The following is a 9,062-nucleotide window of genomic DNA, read 5'->3' as shown; positions in this document are numbered from 1 at the left end:
ATTAAATGGTGGAACAGGCCTGATGGGCTGAATGGCCTAATTTCTGCTCCTCTGTCCTATGGTCTCTTGCTGTCCTGGACACAGACTGTGAGAATTGGAAGCAGGAATAAGCTATTTGGTCTTTCAAGCCTGCACCAGCATTCACCAAATCATAACTGGATATGAATCTGCCAACATCTACGTGGATAGGCTGGGACATTTTCGCTGCAACATAGAAGGCTGAGAGTTGACCTTACAGAAGTTTATAACATCACAAGAGACATAGCCGAGTTGACCGATGGGTATCCTTTCCCTTGGGTGGGGGTTTCAAGATAAGGCAGCCAATTTGAAGGTGAGAGGAGAAAGCTTTTAAAAAAGCATGAAGGGTACCTTTTGTTTTATACTCAGAGAGTAGTTTGTGTGTGGATGAATATCCAGAGGAAGTGGTGGATGCAGGTACAGTAACAATGTTTAAAAGGCATTTGGATAAGTACATGAATAGGAAAGGTTCGGAGGGGCATGGGCCAAACACAGGCAGCTGTGACTAGTTTAGTTTGTGAATATAGTCAGCATGGACTAGTTGGTCTGAAGGGTCTGTTTCTGTGCTGTATGACTCTGTAACTGTCCTATACTGGTCTTAAAATCATTTTCTTGCCTTTCCCCATAAACATTCACTTATTTGATGTTCAAAAATCAGATGGATGCAGCCTTGGATATATTCAATGACCCCTAACTGCACGAAGATATCCCCACTTCTGACCTCAACTCCTCTTGCTAATATAACACTTGCCTTGCCGATTGCTTGCTGCACCTGTCTGACAACTGGCAGTGACTGGTGTAGAAGGACACTGAGCTCCCTTTCTACATCCACACATCATTCCTGATGAAGGGCTCGTGCCCGAAACGTTGACTCTTCTGTTCCTTGGATGCTGCCTTACCTGCTGTGCTTTTCCAATGCCACACTTTGACTCAGATCTCCAGCATCTGCAGTTCTCCCTTTCACAGCTTCCCAATACATCATGGTTTAAACAATACACCTCCTTTCTGCCTTTTTTCACAGCAAAGGCTATAACTTCACATTACAGCACTGTATTTACCATGTGTTGGAAATTGTGGTATTCTCTACATCGGGGAGACAGAGCATAAACATGGGAATGGTTCGCTGAGCATTGTAGCCGGGTTCGCAGAGGCTGACCATACCTCCCCAGGAGAGAAAGTGAGGACTGCAGATGCTGGAGATCAGAGCTGAAAGTGTGTTGCTGGAAAAGCGCAGCAAGTCAAGCAGCATCCAAGGAGCAGGAAAGTCGACGTTTCAGGCCTGAGCCCTTCTTCAGGAATGGCCCCCTAAATGCAGGAAGATATCCCCACTTCTGAACTCAATTCCTCTTGCTAATATACCACTTGCCTTGCTGATTGCTTGCTGCACCTGTCTGACAACTGGCATTGACTGGTGTTGAAGGACGCTGAGACCCCTTTGTACATCCACACATCATTCCTGAAGAAGAGCTCAGGCCCGAAACGTCAACTCGCCTGCTCCTTGGATGCTGCATGACCTGCTTTTCCAGCAACACACTTTCAGCTCATACCTCCCCAGTCACCAATCCATTTTAATTCCTGTTCCTACGCCCTTTCTGACATGACCATCTTTGGTCTCTTGCATTGTCACAACAAACTAAACTGCAACCTGGAGGAACGACTCCCCATCTTCCACCTGGGCAGCCTACAGCCCAGAGGACTCAACATAGAGTACCCCATTTTCAAATAACTTCATTTCCTATCCACAATTCCCTTCTCAGCCTTGACCCTTCCTTTCCACTCCTCTCTGCCACCAACCAGATTCCTTCCTCCTATTGACCCATCAGGTCGTACCCTCCACCCGTCTTCACCTATCCCCACCTCACCATTGTGTCCCCAGCACACCCTGTCTCTGTATCTCTCCCTACATCCACCCCCAGTTATGAACAAAGGTTACACCCAAGATGTCGACTTCTCCACCTCCTGATGTTGCCTGGCTTGCTGTGTTCTTGCAGCCTCCTGCCTGTCTATTTTTCCGATTATGACACAGACCTGGACTAACATTTTCAGAGTCTTTCCCCTCCCGGATTCACTCCCTTTCCTTCAGTTGCTGCAAGTCAACTCCAGAATGAAAAAGAATTGGAAAAGGGGGTGAGAAAAGAAAATACCGCACTCGCAGATATTGGACAGAGGAAAGAATTTGCAATCTGGGTGAAGCTCAATCTTCATTGTGGCTCGACATTTTATTGCTTTTGCATTTTGTCTCGCTGCTCAACTTTTGTCCATCTTTTCCCAATGTTGAGAGAGTGTGTGCCCCAGTGAGCTGACTGTGGGAAGGAGCTGTAACCCGTTACACAGATTGAAGAAACGTTACACTATTCGCAGCAGAGAGTAACTGTGCACGTTTCCTGAGTGTGATCACAGTTTCACTTGCTGATCAGAAACAAGGAGCCAAAAGGACACCACAACTGCGGAGAAGTCGTGGAAATGTGGGGACTGGGGAAAGGGATACCATTCTCTGTTGGCACCGGAGATTCATGAGCTCAGTCGCATTGGGAAGAGGCAGTTCTTCAAAACATTATTACAACATTATTTCCCATTGACAAAAATACATTCACACTGCCTGATTACCTTGAACGTATACAAGTGCCCTGTCATAACATCTTTATTTATAGCTTTCGACATTTTCCCTATGACATATGGTAAGGGAAATGGTCTGCAGTTTCCCATTCTCTGTCTCCCTTTTTGAAGAAAAGAGTTTACACAATTTAAAGAAACCTTCCCTGAAACTAATGACGTTGTGGAAAATTAAAACCAATGCGTTAACTATTTCACTGGTTAGTGTTTCTTTAAGAGTCTTAGATGAAATCTTTCAGGTACCCGGAAGTTGTCAAATCATAGTTCCAACAGTTTACTCAGTACTACTTCCCTGGTAATTGTAATTTTCTTCAGTTACTTCCTCCCTTTCAATTCCTGATTTACAGCTAGTTCCAGGGTGTTACTTGTATCCTCCCTAGTGAAAACAGATTCAAGCTCTTTTTTAATTCATTTGCCATCTCTTTATCCTCCGTTATTGAATCCACAGACTAATTTTCTATAGAACCAACACTTACTTTGTTAACTTTTTAAAAGAAAGCTGAAGAAACTTTCCTACCTGTTTTTGTATTTTTGGCTAACTTTCTAACCCTAATTGCTGTGCTACTGCCTGCATTATTTCAGCTGTTTTGCCCCAGCTCTCAACTCGAGCATCAACCTCTCTGCTTCTTCTATTAAACTTACCTTGATTAAGTGTTGCAAAACACACAAGGACAAGTTTTTCCTCTCCAGAATGTCTTGGTACTTAAAATGATAAAATTCACTTTGAAATATTGTTCATTCAAACTTTACTAAGCACATCCTACAGATTCAAAATTCAACAATGAGATGCACTTTTGTTACAATCATTCAGTTTGAAGAAAAAAACTATTAACTTTGAAGAGAAGTTTGAAAACCCAGTCATTAACTGGAAGAACAGCTCTTTTTTTTGTTTAAAAATGTGAAAACCTAATCAACAGGAGTAACTTAGCAGAATAGTGTGTATGGCATTAAATTGTAAATCTAGTTTTCTTTCCTTCCCTGCCATAGTTCCCACAAATCTTTATATGAATCTTGATAGTTCATTCACTTTTTGGGAATAGTCTAAGACAGGCAATATCTTTCTAGGATTCACTTGAATTCTTCTCAGGATTCCAAGAACATCTGGTAATTTTATGAGGATGCCTCCATTAGCTTTTGGCTAAGTGAACTTCTAGATTTCGTTTGAGACTTCAAGGTTTAGACTGATCAGTTTGAATGTTGGTTGGAAAAACCTCTGGTTCCTCATGGCTCTTTGTACTTTTAATCTCACAGCACCTAGTGTGTGAGTGACTAAGCTGCTGCAGAACACAAACTGCTTTCTGTCAGCAATGCAAACTCCACGGTGGGTTGTTTGAGTGTTCTTACCATCTGGAAAAATGATGGGGCAATCTCAGTCAGGATAGCACAACAACACTCCTTCTCAGGAGGCTCACGCAATTCGGTATATCAATAATGACCCTCACCAACTTTTACAGATGCACTATAGAAAGTGTTTTATCTGGATGTGTAACGACCTAGTCCAGCTACTGCTTTGCTCAGAATGGTAAGATACTACAGAAGGTTGTATGCACATTGCAGACCATCATGGAAGTCAACCTACCCTCCACGGTCACCACCTACACTTCACTTTGCCGCAGAAATGCTGCCAAAATCATCAAATTCTCCTCCAACCCCCTAATGCTCTCTCACAACATCTTTGGTCAGGCAGAAGATACAGAATCTGGAAACACATGCACCAACAGGTTCAGAAAGAGCTCCTTCCCTGCCATTGTTAGACTGATGAATGGACTCTCTTTGTACGTATGGAATGATCTGCAGATAAAGTGGTGGAGGCTGATACAATTACAATATTTATAGGGGATCTAGATGGGTGAATGAATTAGGAAGGGTTTACAGGGATGTGGGCAAATGTTGGTAAATGGGACTAGATTTATCCAGGTTAACTGGTCAGCATGAACGAGTTAGACTGAGGGGTCTGTTCCCATGCTGGACATCTCTATGTCTCTTTGTCCAGTGCCCACTTACCGTCCCCTTCGATAACAGCATAATTGGAAGTATATGACATAGCTGCAACACACAATTACGACAATTAATTATAATCGAATGTGAGAAAACCACGAAAAGCACGTTGAATGTTTAACAATTTAATAACACTGGACAAATCTCTGACCCTTTTCACGTTCTAGTTCTGATAAATGCCATGAGGATCAGAAAGCCTTATGAGAGAGCGAATCTGAAACCCCTTCGCTTGCATTCTACACTCTCCGCCGCCAATTGGTACAAGTGTACAGTGCCTTCCCTCTTCTCTCTCCTTCCCAGGATGAGGAATAGAAAGTGGGGGGATATTGCTTTGCTCCCAGATGTTGCTCAGAGTTGGGGGTATCAGTTTGAAACTGATCGGGCTACTTCCGCATTGTGACGTTCACGTACGAAGGCGGGACGTCCGGAGGTAGCCGGCCGATGACAATCCCGTGTTCCAAGATGGTTCTCTCCTATTGGCCACATGTCATGACATCACACAGGTCAATTGTGAGCCAATTGGAATGCCTGGATGGCTGGAAGGCGATTGTTCCGCGTGTCAATCAGAGCCGCCGTATTGACTGACTGCGGAAGTTTGACCAGGAGCCTCTGAAGCTGATGTTACTCCTCTCCCCGCTTCCCCCCGAATTAAGGTTGAGCTTCAACTCGGACTGCAACTTCCTTTCTCTGTCCACCATCTGTGAGTACGGCACTTTCTTTTTTCACCCCCCCTTTCCATTCTGGGGTTAAACTGCTCCGTTTCTGACTCTTTATTCCATCCAGTCCATGCTGAACATGATTCTAAACTAACTAGTCTCCACCTGCCTGGAAGTGGTCTCCCATTTCAGGGAGAAATTAGGAATGTATTCCTTTCTTGTTAGTCTATGGAATGCTCCCCCACAGATAGTAATGGAGACTGGCTCATGGAATATATTCAAGGCTTAATTGAAGAGAATTTTAAATGGCAGGGATATGAAAGGTTACTGAGAACAGCAGGAAATGGAGTGAAGGCCAAAGCAGTACTGACATGGTCTTTGGAACAGCAGAGCAAACCCCAGGAGCTGAATGGCTCACTCCTGGTTCAATCTGTGACAAGCTGTGTCCAGGGCAGGAAGAGGCGAGCATAGATCCATCAGTCAATATTTTTCAGCATTTATGGAGAATTTGGAACATGGGGCAATAATACCTAGTGAGGATGGAGGGAGACTGTGGTATTTAGATTCAAATTCTGGGGGGAGGGAGAGCAGAAAGAATGTTCCACAGGAACCAAAACTGTCTGTTTGGAGTTTCTATCCTGCGTAGACAGTGATGTCTTCTGTAATCTCCATTTTGCAGGATATGAGAACGGATGGAATTGCAGCCAGTAATCTCAAAACAAGATCTGATCGAGCCAATCGATTCACTGGCACAGGAATGTTATCAGCCTTTTGAATCTCACTGGATATTTTATTTGTCTTCTGTCCTGCCTGCTTTGAAAGGTTTCAAACTTCAGTGAGACCGAAGTACACAGACCTCAGTGAGCGTGTACCAGTGAACTGACTGTAGGAAGAGCTTTAAGCGGGTACAAAGACTGAAATAGCAACACCTCATTCGCAGCAGCAAGACATAGAACATGTTCTATTTGTGAGTGGTCCTTCAACTGGTTGTTGACACTAGAGGGCGGTGGGGATTCCCACGTGATGGAGAAACAGTGGAAATGTGGGGACTGCGGGAAGGAATTCAACTTCCAGAGTTTGCGAAAGCCATCGCCACCATCACACTAGGGAGAGGCCATTCACCTGCTCAGTGTGTGGGAAGGGGTTCACCCATTCATCTGCCCTGGTGACCCCCCAGCGGGTCCAGACGGGAGGACAAGGCCTTTCACATGCAACGTGTGTAGGAAGGCGTTCGTTCAGTTATCCACTCTGCATAGTCACCAGCGGGTCCACTCTAGGGAGAGGCCTTTCACCTGCTGTGTATGTGGGAAAGCATTCAACCGGTCTTCCAACTTCCAGAGTCACCAGTGGGTCCACACAAGGGAGAGGCCGTACACCTGCTCTGTCTGATGGAAGGCGTTCGTTCAGTTATGCACCCTGGTTACCCACCAGCGGGTCCACACCAGGGAGAGGCCGTTCACCTCTGTGTGTGGTAAGCACTTTCAGCGCTTCATCCACCCTGCAGTGTCACCGGGGAGAGACTATTCACCTGCTCCATGTGCGGGGAGGGCTTCAATGATTCATCTTCTCTGCAGAGACACCACGGGTCCACACCGGGGAGAGGCCGTTTACATGCTCCATTGGCGGGAAGGCATTCATTCAGTCCTCCAACCTGCAGAGTCACCAACAGGTCCACACCGGGGAGAGACCATTCGCCTGCTCAGTGTGTGGGAAGGGGTTCATTGATTGGTCTTCCCTGCGGAGACACCAGCCTATCTACAAGTGCGGGAAGGGATTCAGTCAGTCATACCATCTGGTCAGACACCAATCCAGTCACACTGAGTAGCAAACGTTTGGATGCTTTGTGGGTGTTACTTGTATTAATATTCAAGAGGGCATACATTGCCTGGTGAGTTGAGCAACTGTTAAGACACACTTACTGATTTGGAACATGGACTGAAGTCAGGAGGTGTATATCTGTCATGTTTGACGCTGAAGAAACCTGCCCTGTGTAAAGATTGGCTCCGGTTTCTCCGACCCCACAAGGCTGGCAGGACGATGACGTGGTGTGAGATATTGTATTGTAGGTCTCTTTACTAACCCACTCTCAAACTCTTTCTATTAAGTCATTCATAAGTCTTTTCTAACTTGCTCACAGGAGCCCTGTATCTAATAATATTGCATTCCCATTTCATTCACCCATAACTCTTTCCTGTAACATAGCTTGCTTCATTCATTCATTCACTCACTCACTCACAGTTTTGTAGTATATTTTACTATTACAAAATAGAATAAGCTAAAACACTCATTACTGCTTTTTCACACCTTCATCCCTTACCAGCTCTTGCTACAAGCAGTGTTTAGGCCTATTTCTGCATCAAATGCTACCTCTCAATAACTGTCAACATGTTTTCAGAACAATACCTCCCTGCCATCTTATCACCATGAAAGAATACGATATTAATCAGCCCTTGCCAACCATCTATCAGGACCTGAATAAATACATCAATACATAAATACATCAGTTTCCCTGACTCGCAGCCACTGTCCCCTTTAAGAAGCTGACTATCGAGACTGCGCTTCCATGAAATTGCAGGAATGAATGAAACTCTCACTGGCAAATACTAAACAAGTCTCCCAACCCAGCTGCAGTAAACAGTTTAATTCCGTTTATTCTTTTATTCAGTGCAGGTACAATGGCTAATTTATTTAGAGCACACAGGCCGAGTAATTTTACTAACATTTGCTGACTTAAAAGACAAAAGGACTGTCACCTCTTAGTTCTGCAAGCAGACCACACAGACAATCTCAATCCCATCGGGAGTAGCAGCCAACGTTTGTGTACAATAGATAAAACAATGGGACACCATAGTGATGGAGTGTTAATCTCTATAAGAACTGTGTGTAAAGAGGCTGCTGTAAGGATGGTATTTCGGGTTTCCATCACCACCTCAAACTTGTACAACTTGTGGTTGCTGAATAAAGAGGCTGTTTTCACCAGTTGCTGATTTTGGTCGCTATTTGAACACGATCCCACAACGGGAACAGAGAATTCTTGCCCAGTGCTGAAGGATGGATAAAAAGGAAAACTAAAGTTTCTGATGGCGGCTGACAATCCGAGTGGTGTTTGTGAGAAATGCCCAGAGCTATGTGGAAATTGTCAGGGTCTGGGTGACCCAACGATATTCCCAGGCTCTGAGCCTCACAACGAGTGGCAAGGTAGAGGACAGAATGTGGACATGGGTTATGACCCCACTATAGAGCTGGACAGCACAGAAACTGACCTTTCCATCCAACGTGGCCATGATGGCCAGATATCTGAAATTAATCTCATCCCATTTGCGTGCAATTGACCCATATCTCTCTGAATTCACCTCTCCATCCAGATGCCTTTGAAATGTTGTAATTGTACCAGTCCCACCACTCCCTCTGGTAACTCATTTTGTACGTGCACCACCTTCTGTGTGAAAAGGTTGCCACTTAGATCCCCTTCTCTCTCTTTTCCCTCCTTCCCCCCCACCTTAAACCTATGTCCTCTAGTTTTAAACACCAATGAGTCTGATTCCTTGCTGTACAGCTCTATGACTCTTGTGTAAGTGATAATATATTGGTGGTACACACTTGATGGGCCACAGGGCCTTTTCTGTACTGTATGATTCTGTGATCAGAAAACTCCCGTAGGGTTCCACAAAAGCATGTCTCTCTGTGCCTTTCTGAAACAGACACCATTTATAACAGATTAATGCAATAATAACCTTAACATGGAATTTAAGAACAGACATTCCATTTGAGCACGTT

At 44.6% G+C, this 9,062-nt stretch overlaps 1 long non-coding RNA gene across 1 annotated transcript; it reads left to right on the top strand.

Annotated features, from left to right (window-relative positions):
* Window positions 1–5,178: 5,178 nt before the first annotated feature.
* Window positions 5,179–8,264, top strand: LOC132808223 (uncharacterized). Its single transcript, XR_009642050.1, has 2 exons — window positions 5,179–5,329; window positions 5,965–8,264. It is a non-coding gene; the product is annotated as an uncharacterized LOC132808223 (long non-coding RNA).
* Window positions 8,265–9,062: the final 798 nt, after the last annotated feature.

This window comes from Hemiscyllium ocellatum (genome assembly GCF_020745735.1).
Source record: "Hemiscyllium ocellatum isolate sHemOce1 chromosome 27 unlocalized genomic scaffold, sHemOce1.pat.X.cur. SUPER_27_unloc_37, whole genome shotgun sequence".
Taxonomy (NCBI): domain Eukaryota; kingdom Metazoa; phylum Chordata; class Chondrichthyes; order Orectolobiformes; family Hemiscylliidae; genus Hemiscyllium; species Hemiscyllium ocellatum.
Note: the sequence above shows the minus strand (reverse complement) of the source record. Positions and strands in the feature narration are given on the sequence as shown.